Source organism: Neovison vison, chromosome 11 (genome assembly GCF_020171115.1).
Source record: "Neovison vison isolate M4711 chromosome 11, ASM_NN_V1, whole genome shotgun sequence".
Taxonomy (NCBI): domain Eukaryota; kingdom Metazoa; phylum Chordata; class Mammalia; order Carnivora; family Mustelidae; genus Neogale; species Neogale vison.
This window is the reverse complement of record NC_058101.1, coordinates 113,066,959-113,089,243: the sequence shown is the minus strand read 5'-3', so window position 1 is coordinate 113,089,243 and position 22,285 is coordinate 113,066,959.

Genomic DNA, 22,285 nt, shown 5'->3' with positions numbered 1-22,285 from the left:
AAAATAAAAAATAAATAAATTTTTTAAAAAGTAACAATACATTGGCTCCATAGCAGACTGGATGGAAATGGCTGAAAAGATAATTAGCAAACTAACAGATAGAAACACTAAAGAAATTACAAAAATGTAAACTTGAGAGGAGAGAATGGGACTCTTGATCTCAGGGTTGTAAGCTGAAACCGCCTGTTGGATGTAGAGATTACTTAAAAATAAAATATTCTTAAAAATGCAAACCAGAGACAAAAGGATATAAAAGAAAAAGATGAGGAACACAGAAGATAGAAGGAGAAATCTCTATAAACCTTTAATGGAAGTTCCACATAGAGAAAATACAGAGAATAGGGGAGGGAATTTACAGAGAGACTGGCTGAAAATTGTTCAGAAATGATACAAAATATTAATCCTCAGGATTCAGAAGACTAATGAGTCTGGTGACAAATATATAAAAAGAAATACACTCTTTCATCACACTGTAGTGAAATTTCAAAATACTGCAAGCAAGATCTTCAATAGTAGCCAGATCAGCTTAAAATACAGATCAGCTGAGTATTCGGCTGCAGTAATGGAAGCCAGATGGCAGTGGAATTATATTTAGATCTTGTCAACCAAGTTAGTACTGTGGCCATATTCAGCATTTGGAAATGCAGGGGAGTGTTTTCATTGCCATAATGACTGAAGGGCGACTGCTAAGTTACCTAACTTCTCTGCCTCAGTTTTCTCATTATTATAGCAAGTATAATGTTTATCTCATAAGATAGCTGTGAAGATTACATGACTTACATGCATAGAAACTGTTCATTAACAATGCTTGGCACATAGTAAGTACAATGTAAATGTAACTATTATAGCACCTTGGAGCTAATGTCCTATGATGCAAAGGAGTTAAGACAATGAAGAATTGTTGGACCCAAATTTCTGAGAAAGTCCCCATTGAACAACACTGAAAATCTCTCCAGCTGTTTACACTCTTCCCGCTATTTTCATCTCACCTATCCTCACACCCTATTCTCTGGCTCCTCTCTGAATTCACTTTTTCATCCAACAAATAGTTCCCGAAAGAAATACTAGGTGCCAGAAACTACATTGTCTTATGGTTATATCGTTGCAAATTCCCCAGGCATAGATGGCAGAGACTCTCCTGTCCCTGGCAAGGTCATTTCCTCTTCCAGCTCATACAGGGAGATTACTTCTCTCAGCCTTGCTTGCAATTGCTTTTGGGGTACACAACTGTATTCTGATTGCTGGAAGAGCAGACCTCTTCCAGGCCTAGGCACAAAACATGCTGGGCCATCCTTTTCTCCCTTACTGTCCTTGCCTATGAGTCTGCTAGACATGGACTGTCCAAGGGCGGGTTCCAAGGAGATCAGAGCTCTGAATCAGCACACCTAGTCAGACTTTGATACAAGCAAAAAATAAAACATTATTGTGTTGAGCTATTGAAATTTTTGTCTTGACCAATATAGGGTGATTCTTTCTTTTTTAACATTATAAACCTACAATAGAGCACAGTGCCTGGTATGGAGTAGATTTGTAAGTACAAATAATTATTAAGGCAAGGAAGGGAGAGAGGGAGGAAATAATCTCCAAATGAACTTAACCATTCTTTATTTTATCTGAAGTGATTATTTTAACACAGCTACAGTTCCTTAATCTTAATAATCATGCCCCACCCCCATTTCTGTTTTGTTTTGTTCTAGTCCATAAAGAAGACTTCTTTCTCTCCCTCGTATTTATTTCCTTTTACTTACTTTCCTTCTGTAAAGAAATACAAGACCACTTTAGTGATAATGTCGGCCTTTTAGTTACTGTTTATAGTGGACCAAAGTATGAGCATCTCTATTTCAAAGGCAAATTCAAATTCAAAATGTTCCTCATTTTTTTTTCCCAGAAAGGAACACTGTCTAAGCATTTCATCAGTGAAGTTAGTGTGGAAGTTACGTGGGAGGTTAGGACAGGGACTTCGGATGAGGCAGGAAAACTGAGATTAGTCCTGGACAGCCTGCACCTGACCTAAGCCCACTAGACGAATAAGGAGGGAGACAAGAGGCGCTGCCTTTCTCGCTCCGCCCTCCTCCGTCTCTTGCCATAGACGGCATTAGAGCCGTACTGGGAAGTTGGCGACCAAGGATCGGGGTTAAGAGTCTCGGGCAGCTGTGTTCTGGAGGCTGATGGGGAAGAACTGCTCCTGGGCCGAAAAACCAAGCTGAAGACTTGACTCTGTTTTAAGGATAAATGGTGCCTGTTTAAGGGCTTTTCTTCTTTTACTTCTCTTTCTCCTGCTTCTCCTTCTCCTCTTTTCCCTTTGTCATCATCGTCTTTGTACAGTTACGGTCCTGTTCTTATGAATATAATTAAAAAACAGTATTTTACCTAAGCTACTGCCATATTTGAGGAATGAGAAATAAGTTTTTGTAACTACCAGTTATAAATATTCTCTGTGAATAATTGAATAAAACAGCTGTTTAAAAAAAAAAAAAGAGTCTTGGGGCAGCTCAGTGGGTTAGGCATCTTACTCTTGATTTCCAGTTGGGTGGTGATTTCAGGGTTGTGGGATGGAGCCTGATGTGTTCCGTGGGAAGTCTTCTTGAGACCCCCTCAACTTTCTCTCTTTCAAATAAATAAATAAAGCTAAAAAAGAAAGAAAGAAAGAAAGAGAAAGAAAGAAAGGAAGGAAGGAATCTGGGCCAGTAGAAGGATAGGAGCAGGGATGTAGGGGGAGGAATAAGACAGATTTCAGGATCTGCAGCTGGAAGGAGAGAGTCTCCATCCTCAGCACTGTGGGGCAAGTGTTCCTGTGTAAGCACTATTTGTAAATTAAACTTAAGCGCTTTGTGGACTGCTACCCGTGTCTTAATGTTAATACACATGATCCAATGTCCTTCGTTTAATTTTACGATTAAAATTATTCTGAAGGAAAGGGAGAATAAACCAAACACTTCAGTTTGTATGAAATCTGCCTACATTTGGAAAGCACATATGTGTTTGTTTCATTTACTATTATTTTCCTAATATTTCTCCAATATTTCTTCGGAAATAAGCACTGTTGTAAGCATACTGGTGTGTCCAGGGAGATCGTTAGAAACCTAGTTTCAAACATATGGCAAAACAAATACATAAAAGTATTTGGAAATAAATTTTTTAATCACAAACATTCTAGCGCAAAATCACACAAAAGGCTCAAGACACAAAAGAGAATCACACAAAAAGACTTACAGCACTCTGGTGGGGCTTTGATTTAAGACAAGAAAATGCTGGTAATCATTTTTCTCCAACGTGTTTTATTTATAACCTCTACTCTTTTCTATAAAGGAAAACATCTTTACAAGACTATAGCTTTAACTGAAGAAATATCTCTTTTTATAAATCATGCCATTCAAACTTATTTATCTTCTGATTTTTGAGAGTGCTCTCGGTGTCAGAGTAATCTTTATAATTTCCTTTGGAACTCCTGACAAAACTTTCTAATGCACAGATCCTTAAACATTTCATTGAATTATGTTTTCATAAAGTTCATGTTGTCTTTTTTTCTGGAAGGAAAAGTTCAGATCAAGTTTATAAAGAGGTCTTGCCTCATGACCGCATTTTAGGACATGTAGAGATGGTTTCCTTGTAATTCTCCCAAGAACCCCAGTTTTAGAATTCTGACCATAGATGACATGTTTCAAGATATACCATTGGGAATGTGGCTTCCTTGAAGCAAGACAATATAAGAAGGTGGGAAGGAGCTGCACTAGAACAATGACTTTTGATCTCTAACGCATGTGACCATAGGAGTTAGTTTTGAAACTAAGTGAGGAGAGTCTATGCACATTGAACACTAGCTGTATTCAGAATAAATAAAATGTCTTGTAAATACGCATATCAATAATTTTCAGATTTATGCAGATGCTCTTAAATATAGTGGAATGTCAAAGAGTTGCTAAACTCACAGTGACTCTTCCACTCTCTGTTCCCCATCAGTTACTTTCAAGTTCAATGTGCATTAGGCCCATTACCAAAACATGGCCAGAGGAGCTGGTCTGACTGAGAGCAGAGATATCCTGGGATGTCCAGAAATTTCTGTTTTAATTGAAGCCAATAGTCTCCATTTATCAGTGACCAGGATCCCCATTTATCAGTGAGAGCTGTCATCTTTTTCTTTTATAGACCAACATATCTTGATAATAGCTATAAACAGGTTTTTCAGTCAAGTTACAAATTGTTGGTTTTGTTAACTGGAGCCTCAGACACCCACGGATAATCTTCTTCCCTAATGGTAATTATCTATATGACTCGGTATCTAACTAGCCTTGCTTCAATCTAGTCATAGGCAGGATCAACCTGTTGGGATATCCAGGTGCTCTGTACTAATACCCTTGTTGCTATTTGTTTGAACTGAATTTGAAGACCATTGAAATCCCTGGATACACCCTTTCCTGCAAGAATAAGTCTGTGTTGTCAGCCACTGTCATTGGGATGGGCTTTCTTGGGCCTGTCCTGTTCTGGTGGATGGGTTTATTGACATCCCTGGAACAACTGTCCCAGGCAGTCAATTGCTATACAAAGTTATAAAAGTTCAAGAATGGACACCAGATAGAAATGTTCTCTAAAGAACAATACAGTTTTTCCTGTAGGAAAAGAATGCCCCTTTCTTTCTGAAGAGCTCCCAGTTGTTTTGTTTTATTTCCCCTCTACTTTAATTGAATTAAATAGTCATCTTGAATATGTTGAGCTATGATAAATTCTTTTTCAGACCACTGATGAACCAAATTGTTTTAATTTCCAACTATATCAGTAGTCTCCAAACTAGGACACACAAAGACGTTTCATGAGGGATGTCAACGTGGAAAGTTTTAAAGGAATCAATTTCCTTAATCTGAATTTTCATATGCATTTTTCCTTAAAACTGATCTGCCTCAAGAAGTCATGCCAATTTTCCTCTCTCTCCTTCCCTTTCACTGTATAAAACTGAGGTGAACAGTCCAGCCATCCAGATTTTACTATGTGCATTGCGCCAGGGTGTGAAAATCTCTGAGAGTGACACGTATAGGAAAAACTCAAAATATTTGCTGTCAATGAAACCTCATTTAAGCAAGGCATCATAAATTCACAGTAGAACTTTCTTTCTTTCCCTTGTCTTATACACACTTCTCTGCATGGTGCTAGAAATGGAGCACTTTGGTCCATGTTGGAATGTTCTTAATTTAGATATATCGTAGAGTAGTTAGAGCAAGAGTGACGACTATTTTAGTTTAATAGGGATTTCTTTTCTCTCCCCTAATTACAGGCAACAAAAATACTTTACATCCAAGGAAGAGCTCAATGAAAGCAAAGCAGAGAGCATCAGTAACGCATGCTGAAGGTGACAGCACCTTATTTCATCCAGTCAGAAAAATTTAGTTGTTGCTGGTTTTTGTTTTTGTTTTTGTTCTTTAACTCTTTTCCAGTGATCTTATACTTCATCCTCTCTCCACCATTAACTTCTAGGATCCTGGAATACACCTTGCCATTTCCAAGAACTGTGATGACTCCATAATCTCCCATCCCAACAGGAGTCCACACACCAAAAATGTAACCACATACTCTGCTTTCCCCCTTATCAGAATCACTGTCATGCTTAGGTAGAAAGCCAGTTCCTTTCCACTTGGACATAGATCAATCCTAACTCTCCCTACTCAAGAACTGAGCACAATTCCACCCCTTCCTATGTCTTCAAATTTTTACTCTCTACCAAGTATCTCCTTCCAGTATCCACACATGCTATTATTTTTCCTATCTTAAAATACCCTATTGGTATACCTGGGTGACTCGGTTAAGTATCCAACTCTTGATCTCAACTCAGATCTTGATCTCAAGGTTGTGAGTTTAAGCCCAGTATGGAGACTACTTTAAATAAATAAGAAATAAAATACCCTCTTTTAACCATACTTACTCTGAATACTACCATTCTTTTTTTCCTCTCATTTCTAGAGAAACTTCTCAAAATAAGTGCCTATATCTGTTTTCTCTGATTCCTTGTCCCCCATTCTCTTCCTAATCTATTCATTGCTACAAAATTAGGCTTTAACCTATCATTATTCCAAAAGTTTTCTCTAAGATTCATTAATGACTTTCACAGTTACCAAATCCAATGATCAGTTCTGCTTCATCTTACTTGATCTATCAGTAGGATTTAATATAACTGATTAATCTTTACTCCTTGATGTAAATTTTTATGTAAAATTCTTGGTGCTTCTCCTACCTCAAGGTCTCTCTTTCTTCCTCTTTATCCAACCTCATAATGTTGGCCTACCACATGCTTCAGTCCTTGATCCTCTACCATTCTCAACATTCATTCTCCTTGTGATCTCATTCCACCCCTTACACAACATTGTCCATATTGACTCTTAAATATGTATTTCCATCACAGCCCATTGTCCTGAACTTCAGGCTTGTCTATAGATTTTATGTTCCATATATAAATATATATATATATATATGTATATGCACACACTTTTATATATATATAAACATAATTTTTATACATAAACATATATATATTTCATATATATATTATTTTTTTACATCAAAACCCCTGAGTTATCCTTTACTCCTTTCTTTCTCTCATGTTGCACATCTAAAGCATCTAGAAATTTAGGTTTTGACTCATCTTCGAAGAAATCCATAACTAGACCACTTTTCACTAGCCTATTCTAAGACACCACCATTTCTTACTTGAATTATCCAATAGCCTCCTTAGAGATTTCCCTACTTCTACCCTACTTATGGTCTATTCTCAACAAAACAACCCAGAATGACTCTAAAAATGTATTTCAGATCATCGTATTCCTCAGCTTAAAACCATCTAGTGCCTCTCTCCTTTATACTCAAGAGTTAAAACCAAAGTCCTTACAGTGGCTGCCAGGTCCCCTCAGAAGAGGGTACCTCTCTGAAGGGCAGTGAATTCCTCTTCTACTATACACTCACATCCATTCCTTACCATTCTGCAGAAACATGGGCATCCTCAAACATGCCTGGTAAACCTCTCTAATAGGGCCTTGAATAGGCTGTACCCTTTGGAATGCTCTTCCCTCACTTTTAGGCATGGCCTAAATCTTATTAATGCTGCAAACTTCCCAGTCTTTTCCTCCTACCTTTTCATTCCTGACCTTTATATTCCTCATTTACTTTTTCTTTCTTTCTTTCTTTTTTTAAAGATTTATTTATGTATGGGGCACCTGGGTGGCTCAGTGGATTAAGCCTCTACCTTCAGCTCAAGTCATGATCTCAAGGTCCTGGGATTAAGCCCCGCATCAGGATCTCTGCTCCGTGGGGAGTCTGCTCCCCCCATCTCCCCCTACCTGCCTCTGCCTACATGTGATCTCTGTCAAATAAATAAATAAAATGTTTTTTTTTTTAATAAAGATTTATTTTTGTATTTTGAGAGAGAGAGATAGTAAGAGCCAGGGGAGGTGCAGAGGGAGAGGGAGAGAGAGAATCCCAAGCAGACTCCCCATTAAGCATGGAGCCCTACCTGGAATTCAATCCCACACCCCTGAGATTATGACCTGACCTGAGTTTGTCACTCAACAGACTGAGACATCCAGCTGTACCTCCCTTCTCCTCTTCTACTTGTTTTTTCATGGCACATATCACCCCTCTAGAACACCATTTAATTTAGTTATTTTGCTTATTATCTGCTTCAAGACTATAAGCTCCCACAGGCAAGAACTTGGCTTATTTTGTTTACTGATATATCCCAAGAACACGGAACAGCACCTGTCCATAGAATATGCTCAAAAATATTTGCTGAATAAATGAATTAAAAATCCTCTAGGAGACGGAGGAGTCAAGATGGCGGAGAAGTAGCAGGCTGAGACTACTTCAGCTAGCTGGAGATCAGCTAGATAGCTTATCTAAAGATTGCAAACACCTGCAAATCCAGCGGGAGATTGAAGAGAAGAAGAACAGCAATTCTAGAAACAGGAAAAACAACCACTTTCTGAAAGGTAGGACTGGCAGAGAAGTGAATCCAAAGCAACAGGAAGATAGACCCCGGGGGGAGGGGCCGGCTCCCGGCAAGCGGCGGAGCAACGGAGCACAAAATCAGGACTTTTAAAAGTCTGTTCCACTGAGGGACATCGCTCCAGAGGCTAAACTGGGGCGAAGTCCACGCAGGGTCAGCGTGGCCTCAGGTCCCGCAGGGTCACAGAAGGATCGGGGGTGTCTGAGTGTCGCAGAGCTTGCAGATATTGGAACAGGAGAGCCGGCTACAGAGACAGAGCCAACAGTAAGCTCACAGATCGGTGTTACCTTGAACCGGCCACAGGCTCAGTGAGCTCGGAGCTCGGCCGGAGGTCAGGCGGACGGGAGTAACTGGCGCTGTTCTCTGAGGGCGCACTGAGGAGTGGGGCCGCGGCCTCTCGGCTCCTCTGGGCGGGAGACCAGGAAGCTGCCATTTGTATTCCCGTCCTCCGGAACTCTACGGAAAGCGCTCAGGGAACAAAAGCTCCTGAAAGCAAACCCGAGCTGATTACTCAGCCCGGCCCTTGGTAAGGGTGGTGCAATTCCACCTGGGGCAAAGACACTTGAGAATCACTACACCAGGCCCCTCCCCCAGAAGATCAACAAGAAATCCAGCCAAGACCAAGTTCACCTACCAAGGAGTGCAGTTTCAATACCAAGGAGAGCAGCAGAATTCCAGAGGAGGAGAAAACAAACCACGGAACTCATGGCTTTCTCCCTGTGATTTTTTAGTCTTGCAGTTAATTTAATTTTTTTCTTTTTCATTTTTTTTCTCTTCTTCTGCTAAAATTTTTTTTAACTTTTACCCTTTTTTAACGTTTTTTAACTAGTTTATCTAATATATATATATATATTTTCTTTTTTATACTTTTCTTTATTCGTTTTCTTTTTTTAATTCTTTTTTTTTCTCCTTTCTTTCTTTTTGAACCTCTTTTTATCCCCTTTCTCCCCCCTCACGATTTAGGATCTCTTCTGATTTGGTTAAAGCATATTTTCCTGGGGTTGTTGCCACCCTTTTAGTATTTTACTTGCTCCTTCATATACTCTTATCTGGACAAAATGACAAGGTGGGAAAATTCACCACAAAAAAAAAGAACAAGAGGAAGTACCAAAGGCTAGGGACCTAATCAATACAGACATTGGTAATATGTCAGATCTAGAGTTCAGAATGACAATTCTCAAGGTTCTAGCCAGGCTCGAAAAAAGCATGGAAGATATTAGAGAAACCCTCTTAGGAGATATAAAAGCCCTTTCTGGAGAAATAAAAGAACTAAAATCTAATCAAATTGAAATAAAAAAAGCTATTAATGAGGTGTAATCAAAAATGGAGGCTCTCACTGCTAGGATAAATGAGGCAGAAGAAAGAATTAGTGATATAGAAGACCAAATGACAGAGAATAAAGAACCTGAGCAAAAGAGAGACAAACAGCTACTGGACCACGAGGGGAGAATTCGAGAGATAAGTGACACCATAAGACAAAACAACATTAGAATAATTGGGATTCCAGAAGAAGAAGAAAGAGAGAGGGGAGCAGAATTATTATTCTGGAGAGAATTATTGGGGAGAATTTCCCCAATATGGCAAAAGGAACGAGCATCAAAATTCAGGAAGTTCAGAGAACGCCCCTCAAAATCAATAAGAATAGGCCCACACCCCGTCACCTAATAGTAAAATTTACAAGCCTTAGTGACAAAGAGAAAATCCTGAAAGCAGCCCGGGAAAAGAAGTCTGTAACATACAATGGTAAAAATATTAGATTGGCAGCTGACTTATCCACAGAGACCTGGCAGGCCAGAAAGAGCTGGCATGATATTTTCAGAGCACTAAACAAGAAAAACATGCAGCCAAGAATACTATATCCAGCTAGGCTATCACTGAAAATAGAAGGAGAGATTTAAAGCTTCCAGGACAAACAAAAACTGAAAGAATTTGCAAACACCAAACCAGCTCTATAGGAAATATTGAAAGGGGTCCTCTAAGCAAAGAGAGAGCCTACAAGTGGTAGATCAGAAAGGAACAGAGACAATATACAGTAACAGTCACCTTACAGGCAATGCAATGGCACTAAATTCATATCTCTCAATAGTTACCCTGAATGTTAATGGGCTAAATGCCCCAATCAAAAGACACAGGGTATCAGAATGGATAAAAAAACAAAACCCATCTATATGTTGCCTCCAAGAAACTCATTTTAAGCCCGAAGACACCTCCAGATTTAAAGTGAGGGGGTGGAAAAGAATTTACCATGCTAATGGATATCAGAAGAAAGCAGGAGTGGCAATCCTTATATCAGATCAATTAGATTTTAAGCCAACGTCTATAATAAGGGATGAGAAAGGATACTATATCATACTCAAAGGGTCTGTCCAACAAGAAGATCTAACAATTTTAAATATCTATGCCCCCAACGTGGGAGCAGTCAACTATTTAAACCAATTAATAACAAAATCAAAGAAACACATCAACAATAATACAATAATAGTAGGGGACTTTAATACTCCCCTCACAGAAATGGACAGATCATCCAAGCAAAAGATCAACAAGGAAATAAAGGCCTTAAACAACACACTGGACCAGATGGACATCACAGATATATTCAGAACATTTCATCCCAAAGCAACAGAATACACATTCTTCTCTAGTGCACATGGAACATTCTATAGAATAGATCACATCCTCGGTCCTAAATCAGGATTCAACTGGTATCAAAAGATTGGGATCATTCCCTGCATATTTTCAGACCACAATACTCTGAAGCTAAAACTTAACCACAAGAGGAAGTTTGGAAAGAACCCAAATACATGGAGACTAAACAGCATCCTTCTAAAGAATGAATGGGTCAACCGGGAAATTAAAGAAGAATTGAAAAAAATCATGGAAACAAATGATAATGAAAATACAATGGTTCAAAATCTGTGGGACACAACAAAGGCAGTCCTGAGAGGAAAATATATAGCGGTACAAGCCTTTCTCAAGAAACAAGAAAGGTCTCAGGTACACAACCTAACCCTACACCTAAAGGAGCTGGAGAAAGAACAAGAAAGAAACCCTAAGCCCAGCGGGAGAAGAGAACTCATAAAGATCAGAGCAGAAATCAATGAAATAGAAACCAAAAAAACAATAGAACAAATCAAGGAAACTTGGAGCTGGTTCTTTGAAAGAATTAATAAAATTGATAAACCCCTGGCCAGACTTATCAAAAAGAAAAGAGAAAGGACCCAAATAAATAAAATCATAAAAGAAAGAGGAGAGATCACAACTAACACCAAAGAAATACAAACTATTATAAGAACATACTATGAGCAACTCTATGCCAACAAATTGGACAATCTGGAAGAAATGTATGCATTCCGAGAAACATATAAACTACCACAACTGAACCAGGAAGAAATAGAAAGCCTGAACAGACCCATAACCAGTAAGGAGATTGAAACTCATTAAAAATCTCCAAACAAACAAAAGCCCAGGGCCAGACAGCTTCCTGGGGGTATTCTACCAAACATTTAAAGAAGAACTAATTCCTATTCTCCTGAAACTGTTCCAAAAAATAGAAATGGAAGGAAAACTTCCAAACTCATTTTAAGAGGCCAGCATCACCTTGATCCCAAAACCAGACAAAGATCCCATCAAAAAAGAGAGCTATAGACCAATATCCTTGATGAACACGGATGTGAAAATTCTCACCAAAATACTAGCCAATAGGATTCAACAGTACATTAAAAGAATTATTCACCACGACCAAGTGGGATTTATTCCAGGGCTGCAAGGTTGGTTCAACATCCACAAATCAGTCAATGTGATACAACACATCAATAAAAGAAAGAACAAGAACCATATGATACTCTCAATAGATGCTGAAAAAGCATTGGACAAAGTACAGCATCCCTTCCTGATCAAAACTCTTCAAAGTGTAGGGATAGAGGGCGCATACCTCAATATCATCAAAGCCATCTATGAAAAACCCACCGCAAATATCATTCTCAATGGAGAAAAACTGAAAGCTTTTCCGCTAAGGTCAGGAACATGGCAGGGATGTCCATTATCACCACGGCTATTCAACATAGTACTAGAAGTCCTAGTCTCAGCAATCAGACAACAAAAGGAAATTAAAGGCATCCAAATCGGCAAAGAAGAAGTCAAATTATCACTCTTTGCAGATGATATGATACTATATGTGGAAAACCCAAAAGACTCCACTCCAAAACTGCTAGAACTTGTACAGGAATTCAGTCAAGTGTCAGGATATAAAATCAATGCACAGAAATCAGTTGCAATTCTCTACACCAACAACAAGACAGAAGAAAAAGAAATTAAGGAGTCAATCCCATTTACAATTGCACCCAAAACCATGAGATACCTAGGAATAAACCTAACCAAAGAGGCTAAGAATCTATACTCAGAAAACTATAAAGTACTCATGAAAGAAATTGAGGAAGACACAAAGAAATGGAAAAATGTTCCATGCTCCTGGATTGGAAGAATAAATATTGTGAAAATGTCTATGCTACCTAAAGCAATCTACACATTTAATGCAATACCTATCAAAGTACCATCCATCTTTTTCAAAGAAATGGAACAAATAATCCTAAAATTTATATGGAACCAGAAAAGACCTTGAATAGCCAAAGGGATATTGAAAAACAAAGCCAAAGTTGGTGGCATCACAATTCCAGACTTCAAGCTCTATTACAAAGCTGTCATCATCAAGACAGCATGGTACTGTCACAAAAAAAGACACATAGATCAATGGAACAGTATAGAGAGCCCAGAAATAGACCCTCAACTTTATGGTCAACTAATCTTCGACAAAGCAGGAAAGAATGTCCAATGGAAAAAAGACAGCCTCTTCAATAAATGGTGTTGGGAAAATTGGACAGCCACATGCAGAAAAATGAAATTGGACCATTTCTTTACACCACACACAAAAATAGACTCAAAATGGATGAAGGACCTCAATGTGAGAAAGGAATCCATCAAAATCCTTGAGGAGAACACAGGCAGCAACCTCTTCGACCTCAGCCGCAGCAACATCTTCCTAGGAACATCGCCAAAGGCAAGGGAAGCAAGGGCAAAAATGAACTATTGGGATTTCATCAAGATCATAAGCTTTTGCACAGCAAAGGAAACAGTTTACAAAATCAAAAGACAACTGACAGAATGGGAGAAGATATTTGCAAACGACATATCAGATAAAGGACTAGTGTCCAAATCTATAAAGAACTCAGCAAACTCAACACCCAAAGAACAAAGAATCCAATCAAGAAATGGGCAGAGGACATGAACAGACATTTCTGCAAAGAAGACATCCAGATGGCCAACAGACACATGAAAAAGTGCTCCATATCACTCGGCATCAGGGAAATACAAATAAAAAACACAATGAGATATCACCTCACACCAGTCAGAATGGCTAAAATCAACAAGTCAGGAAATGACAGATGCTGGCGAGGATGCAGAGAAAGGGGAACCCTCCTACACTGTTGGTGGGAATGCAAGCTGGTGCAACCGCTCTGGAAAACAGCATGGAGGTTCCTCAAAATGTTGAAAATAGAACTGCCCTATGACCCAGCAATTGCACTACTGGGTATTTACCCTAAAGATACAAACGTAGTGATCCGAAGGGGCACGTGCACCCGAATGTTTATAGCAGCAATGTCCACAATAGCCAAACTATGGAAAGAACCTAGATGTCCATCAACAGATGAATGGATAAAGAAGATGTGGTATGTATACACAATGGAATACTATGCAGCCATCAAAAGAAATGAAATCTTGCCATTTGCGACAACATGGATGGAACTAGAGCGTATCATGCTTAGCGAAATAAGTCAAGTGGTGAAAGATAACTATTATATGATCTCCCTGATATGAGGAAGTGGTGATGCAACATGGGGGCTTAAGTGGGTAGGAGAAGAATAAATGAAACAAGATGGGATTGGGAGGGAGACAAACCCTAAGTGACTCTTAATCTCACAAAACAAACTGAAGGTTGCTGGGGGGAGGGGGTTGGGAGAAGGGGGGTGGGGTTATGGACATTGGGGAGGGTATGTGCTTTGGTGAGTGCTGTGAAGTGTGTAAACCTGGCGATTCACAGACCTGTACCCCTGGGGATAAAAATATATATAAAAAAAAATCCTCTAGAAATTATACAGGAAAATAATTTTGAAAGCCATTGATATGAATGATTTCCAATTTCATAAGGGAACTATGAATTCAAATGAGACAAGTCTAAATGAAAATGTTTTAACTTCAAATTATGGTTTCAATTTTTAAAAATTCAATAGTGTTAAATTTGGAAACTTTTCTTTTAAGTATGCTCCATGCCCAGTATGGAACCCAAAGCAGGCCTTGAACTCACAACCCAGTGATCAAGACCTGGGCCACAAATAAGAGTCAGATGCCTAACCAACTGAGCCAGCCAGGTGCCCCCAAATTTGGGAACTTTTTTTTTTTAAGATTTTATTTATTTGACACAGAGAGAGAGATCACAAGTAGGCAGGGACACAGGCAGAGAAAGAGAGGGAAGCAGGCTCCCTGCTGAGCAGAGAGCCTGATGCAGGGCTCGATCCCAGGACCTTGAGATCATGACCTAAGCCAAAGGCAGAGGCTTAATCCATTGACCCACCCAGGTGCCCCCAAATTTGGAAACTTCTAAGTTATTTTGTGAAACATAGTTCTGAATGAACACTAGAAGATACTGACTATTTTGCAACTCAGACCAATGAGGAACTATTACCTAATTCATGGCCAACTTAAAATAGAACATTATTTGTAAGTCTGCTTTGGGAAAAGAATGGAGTACTACCCTGGAAAGTTTCATACTGTGTGGTTATATATATATTTTTAAGGCCAAAAATTTAAGATTGACTTATTGCCTTAGTTTTTTCTTTAAAGATTTATTTATTTATTTGTTTGTTTATTTATTTATTTTAGGGGGGAGGGGCAAAGGGAGCGGGATAGAGAGAATCTCAAGCAGACTCTCTGCTGAGCATGGAGCCTGATGTGGGGGCTCATCCCACTCACTGAGGTCATGACCTGAGCCAAAATCAAGAGTCAGATGCTTAACTGAACTAGCCACTCAGGTGCCCCTGCTGGAGTTTTTTAATGTCAATCCTTAGTATTTGTTACCTGTAAATTCTGTCAGTAAGAGCCAATGAAGCACCTATCTTTTTAAAAATGAAAGGGACTCTTTAGAAATAATAGAGTTTAATGCCTCCTCCTTCCAAACACTGCTTAGAAATTATAGACTTAAAAGTTCAACCACCCCTTCCTCCAAATAACTATATTTAATCACTAGAAAATCTATTAGAAACACTTAAGGAAGAACACAATAATAAAGAGCTTGGCTTTGTGAAAACTATCCCCTGGGACTAATCTAACTTTTTTGCAGACCAGAGTGACAGAACTGGTTAGAATAGGTACAATTTCTTGACTTGAATTAGGATCACTCTAGAAATGGAAATCATGACTCCAGGAAAACAGCCCCTTCTTTCAATCAGTTTCTTCTTAACTTTTAAAATTTTATTTATATTTTTAAGTAATTCTACACTAAAGGTGGGGCTTAAACTCATGACTCCGAGTCCAAGAGAATTTTTAGATGGACTCTATGTGAGCTTTCTGGACGTACTGCTTTTTGTGATTACTGTAGAAGTTTTATTGGAGAGAGGTTGTGGCCACAGTGGGATGGCATACAATAGCAGTGAGATACACTTCAATGAAACAATGCTGCAGAAAAGGACAGCACACACTAAAGCCAAATGGAACAAGCTCACAGTGAGCAATTTCTAGTCTGTCTGCAGAAGACAGAGAAAATGGTGCTTGAGGAACAAACTCAGTGCCATAGCAATGCAGATCAACACCCCAAACTACATATGTATGTGTGTTTTCCCCAAAGACTGCCTAACTAATGCTATTATCAATGGAAATATTTTTGTAGGAAAAAACAAAACAAAACAAAACTGTCCTCAAAGGCAACATTGACCTAGAAGCCAAATGACCTAGAAGCCAACATAGAATTTATGTTGACTATAGTTTTTTTCCATGTTTTCTTTGATGATCACATTAATGGAATGTAGAGAATATAAATTAAAATCAGGCAATTTCAGATTAGAATATTAAGATATTTGCCACTACAGTAAGATAATTTCTCTAAGTCAGAAAAAATAGAATTTGTCTTAAAGATTCATGTTCCTAGAGTGATCCAAATACAGAATAAAAAGCACAGTAATTGAACTCGAGAATGTGTGGTTTAGCTAAAAATATGTTAATCACAGAGAACACAGATAATGGCATATTTCAAAACACATAATATTGTTTAAAAGTGTATATGACACCAAGACCTTATGGACATAGATGTAGAGGAAAAAATGAAATTATTCTCAACTCTGTTGCAAATATTACAGCATCTTTTACACAATTTATGAATGACATGAGAAAGAATTCACAGGCATGAATTTAAATGATGAAGAGTTTGCAAGTAGGCAATATGAGGACAGGTTAAATGAATGGGATCATTATCTAGTAGAAGAGGAGCCTGTGGGATGACCTCAGCCTTCTCATTTATAAAGAAATATTATGCAGATGGTGACCAGCTGTTATTCATCTCCATTGAGGACTGAACCAAAGGAAACGGGTCTAAACTTTGGCTTTGTGGGATTTAGGTTAAATATGAAGAATCGTTTCCTGACAGCAAAGGTTGTAAAGAACTGAACAAATTCCTGAGAGGCATTATAGAGTCTCCTTCCTTGGATATCTCCTAAGAACATAAAGTGCTTTACCATCTGCCAGCAATGAGTGCATGGAGAGTTGCAGAGACTAGGCGATAATTCAAATTTCTGTCTTTAGGAGTCAATGTAATCAGATTTGATATTCTGGCCCAAGTAGATTTCCATGTATTTTTGGGGATAAGCATGAGGTTGTTTGGGGTTATTTGTTTGTTTTAAATTATTTTTATCAACATATAATGTATTATTTGCCCCCAGGGGTGCAGGTCTGTGAATCATCAGGCTTACACATTTCACAGCACTCACCATAGCACATACCCTCCCCAATGTCCATCACCCAGCCACCCTCTCCCTATCCCCCTCCCCCTGGCAACCCTCTATTTGTTTGTGAGATTAAGAGTCTCTTATGGTTTGTCTCCCTCCTGATCCCATCTTGTTGTTTGCTTGTTTTTAAAAACTGATGTCTTAATGGTTGAGAATTTTAGTTCTATCAATACATTTTTCTATGGAAAGTAAAAACTTTCTCCTCTACCTCATTAAAAAATACATGTTGCTTACCTCTCCTAGTTTCTAAAAGTAGTTCAGCCTTGTAGAACTTCTACACAATTTAATATTGCCTTACTCATTACTCAAAAGGAGATGTTATGAGAGCTGACCATTTTTATGTTACTATTTTTATCACTCTCTAACTAGAGCCCTATTTCTAGGAGAGACCCTAGCTCAGTCTCTTCTCATATGGTTAAAATATTTCAGTTACCAATAGAACAGAGGCCTGAGACTGACTCACAGCATTATAAGAACATGCTGTTTTACTTGTACTTTGCATGTATTTAGTCCCTTATTTTTCTTTCGAAAGAAGAGAGATAACAGCTATCTTGTGTTCCTGGGCATAGGAATTTAGCTATGTACGTCTGCTCTTCTCTGAGTAAACCAACAAGGTAAATATGAAGCTTACTGTTCATGAATGTATATGTGGGAAAAAGCAATAAACATTAAATGTCCAATTTTAATTTTTCTAAGGAGGCAATATATATTGGCTATAGTTGTTACTGGTTTTAGAAGTGAGTTTTTGTATAATTTATGACATTAATGGGGGACTTTTCTGCCTATAAAAATGTTATGTTCAGTATTGGCTGTAAGAACTTTCCATATCTGTTACCTTTGTAATGATTTTGAGAACTTCAGAAGTTGTTATTTTACAAAGCATATCCATTTTAAACTAATACTTTGCCCAAGATCACATGGTCAGTAACTGGAGAAGTCAGAACTGGATCACAGAAACTCTAAGGGTGGAAGTTTACCTAGAATTTTGTCTCAAGGAAGACATTTTCTACCCATTAGATTTTACAAAATGAATGCTTACCTCTTTCCCTTCCCTTGTTCTTCTCTTCTCTTCTCTTTTCTTCTAATCAGATCATTTCATCACTTCTGTCATAATCCTGCCAGAGAAAACAGAAATTTAATCATGAGGAAATGTTTTTTATGTGAGATATCCTACAAAATAATTGGCCATAATACTAAAAAATGTCAAAGTCATGAATTTCAAGGAAATATTGAAACTAGTTCCAGATTAAAAGAGACTAAAAAGACACAACAACCAATGCAACATGTGATTCTCGGCTACATTTTTGGTTAACAATGACATTATAAAGTTAAAGTGTTTTGATGTCTTAAGGGGGCAAGAGGCTCTGGGTGAATATAGATATCCACATATACCTTAATAACACTTTCTCAGGGATATCTAAATGACTACATCATATGCTACCAGTGGGGGGGTCAGAATTTAGCACAATGTCTCTAATCTCTAATGTCCATTCTTTTCAAGAATGTTTATAATAGTGAACAGTCTTTGAAGATCGATATAATGTGTCTTCTGGAGCAAAGGGAAGGCATGCTTTCTGCTCATTATAAAAGACTCAGATTCCTTTCCTGCCTGTGGGAGGAACACCTGGTGCCATCTGTACAATGCATTGCATGTACAGATGTTATCTGGTCCTCTTTGGATTTCCTTGTAGAAACTGAGGCTCAAAGAACAAGCACGTACACGAAATGCTGATTTTCTAGCTACTGCTATTGATGTGACCATGAACTGTCCATTTCTGACTCACGAGTGTTGAGAACACCCATGAAGCTCCGTGAGGTTAACTTGCCAGTAGGGTGAATCTCATCCTCTTTGCATTTTTGGACATTTCTCCTCCACTAGTTTCATTCACAACCAAATGTTGATACCCTGTGCCAAATTTATAAAATTTATAAAATCAACCACTACCAATTGTGCCACATAAATAAAGCAACAGAGGGAAGGAAGAAAGGAAGAGTATATTTGGTTATATACCATAACATGTACATGGTAAGGTGAGATGAAATATGAATCTTACACTCCTCCTGATCAAAGGCCCAAACTTATAACTTCCTTTTTCCAATATTCCTTTTATATTCTTCTTTCCCTTGGTTGCACTCAGTTGGTCTAAGTTCTTTACTAATCAAATGTGATGACTCAATATACATTATGGTATATTCTACAATGGAATACATATCTCAAAATGGATGAACCTCATAAATATAAATGTTGATGGTAAGTAAGTGACAGGAGAATGCACATAGTATGGTATCATTTACACTAAAACTAAACAATATGTATTTAAAGGTAACATATATGTAGCAAAACTATAGTGTCAAGAAAGGAAATGACAAAATTATAAACATGAAAATCAGAACTGTTACCTCTGGGGGAAAAGGGAGATTTATTTACACAGCTATCAAGTGCTAGATAATGTTCTATTTATTTTGGTGCATGGTATGCAGAGATGTTTGCTTTATTAATATTTTCTAATGTATATGTTTGTTGGGCATATAAGTGATAGTCAAAGTCTTTCTGCCCTAGCCCCAGAAAATCAAGATAAAACAATAGTTCATTTTAATGTCCTACCTACCCTCTTATCTTTTTGGCTAGTTCAATAAGTAAATAAACTAAAATACAAAATTTAAAAAAAAACACTTCTTGTCATAAGTCTGATCTCTTGTGAAATTTCCTTGAAAGAACTGTTGATATGTTTTTTTACTTATCTGTTACTTCAAGTGTATCCTCTTCTTCTCTGGAGAGTAATCAGCTTTCAGGTAGTAACTATTAAGGTGTAACCAGAATAAGTAGTAATAACGAGAACCTGGGCCCAAATCCTAGCTTGTGCTCTTACAGTTTGTCTTTTTGTTTCCTTCTCTCCTTTTTTTGAAGTGTTCCTTTAAATTCTGTTTAGTTCACATACAGTGTAATATTAGTTTCAGATGTACAATATAGCGATTCGCCACTTCTGTACAACACCTGGTGCCATCACAAACTCACTCCTTCATCCCATCACCGATTTCACCTATCCCTGCCACCCATCTCCCTGCTGGCAAAGATCAGTTTGTTTTCTCTAGTTAGGAGTCTGTTTCTTGGTTGGCCTCTCCTTTTTTTCCCCGCCTTTGCTCATGTGTTTTGTTTTGTTCTTACATATTAGTGAAATCATATGATATTTGTCTTTCTCTTCCTGACTTATTTCGCTTAGCCTGATACTCTCTGGCTCCATCCTTGTCATTGAAAATGGCAAGATTTCATTCTTTTTGATGGCTGAGTACTATTTCATTATAGATAAAGCTATAGATAGAGACTTAGACACATAGATATACAGATATAGATCACATCTTTATCCATTCATCAGTGGGCATTTGAGCTGTTTCTATAATTTGGCTATCGTAGATAATGCTGCTCCAAACATCAGAGTGCATGTATTCCTTTGACTTAGTATTTTTTTATTCTTTGGGTAGATACTCCAATGCAATTGCTAGATCCTAGGGTAGTTCTATTTTTAACTTTCTGAAGAAGCTCCATACTTTTTTCCATAGTGGCTATACCAGTTTGCATCCCTACCAACAGTGTAAGAGGGTTCCCCTTTCTCTGCCACCTGCTGTTTCCTGTGTTGTTGACTTTAGCCATTCTGATGACTGTGAGATGGAATCTCATTGTGGTTTGAATTTGTATTTCCCTGATGATCAGTGATATTGAGCATCTTTTTATGTGTCTATTGGCCATCTGTATGTCTTCTTTGGAAAAAGTCCTGTCTATTCATGTCTTCTACCCATTTTTAATTGGATTATTTGCAAATGTCTGGTAAAGGGTTAGCATCCAAAATATATGAAGAATATATAAACTGAACATCCTTTTCCCCTTTTTGACACAGAGCCACATGCTGGCAATAGGATGTTAGAAAATCTTGAAAATACTATTTCTTTCAAGATTTTTCTTTATTTATTTGAGGGAGAGAGAGAATGAACAGGGACAAGGGAAAGGGAAAAACAGGCTCCCCGCTGAGTAGGGAGCCCAGTGAGGCCTTGATCCCTGAAATCATCTCCTCTCTTCCATGAGCACCTGAAGGCAGATGAGCATCTGCCTTCAGATTGAGCCACCCAGGTATTCCTTGAAAATATTTTCTAAATGCAATTAGATTCCAGTGCAAAGGAAAAGTAGAGTTGATGAAGCTGAACCTCAAAATATTTGATAGGTTTTACTAATAGGAACACTGTTGATGATGCTGAGAATGTTGATGTTAAAAGGTGCCATGTAGTTGAAGGAAAGGTATTTTTTTTAAGCCGAGAAAGATTCAGTCAAATTGAAATGTTGATGAGAAAGCCTCGTTAAGAGCAGAGAGGTTGAAGGTACCGTGAGGGGGAAGGAGAATGCATTCTGTAAGGCCCTTAAAAGGCAAAAGAAGAAGGATTCTGGGGCATTGACACAAAACTAGTCAAGACAAGAGATGAGGTCTCTCCTTAGATGCATCAGGTAAGGATAGGCAAAGAGAGGTGAGAGTTGGGACAGGCAACAGGGAGTTGATTGTTTTAACTGTATCTGGGCTGAAAGGGAAGATGGAATAAGTCTCAGGAGTTTAGGAAATTAGAGAAAATGTGAAATAGCTAAGCAAGTAAGAAAGCAAGTTCCCTACGGAAACACACTAGGATTTCAGGGCTGTGCTCATAGTCCAGCTGAAGCTGGTGGTCCTAAGTTTCTGGTGGTACTAATAATACTCTGTCTTATTATTTTCCCCACAGCCATCGTTCTGTTGTCCAGATAAAGATAAAAGGATCACGTCAGAAGAGTTTTTACCAAAGAGAAGAGGTAAGACAAGGAAACAAGACGGTTTATGACTTTGACAAAACTTTTTAAAATTATAGACCGTGGAAAATAAGCTGAATAGGAAGAAAATTAAACATACAAGGAAAGATACAGAAATGGGGCCTGGCTGGTTGGAGGGTTCAAAGTGGTCAGAGAGTTGTCAAGGTGGACGCCGTCGAAGAAGCAAGCCAGAACGATGAGAGGTGGTAGTGGGAGTGTTCAATGTCAAAGTGAAAATTTGGAAAATCGAGAATTTGATTGATGAGAAGATCCAGAGTGTGACTGTGGGAAGAGGTAGCTGAGGTAGAAGAGAAAAGGCAGTAAGAAATAAGAAGGGTCAGGGAATGAGAAGCCAGAGGATTGGAAAAAAACACCACACTGGAGATATTGAATCCACCTGTCATGGTGACAAGCCCTGAGGCAGAGAGAGGA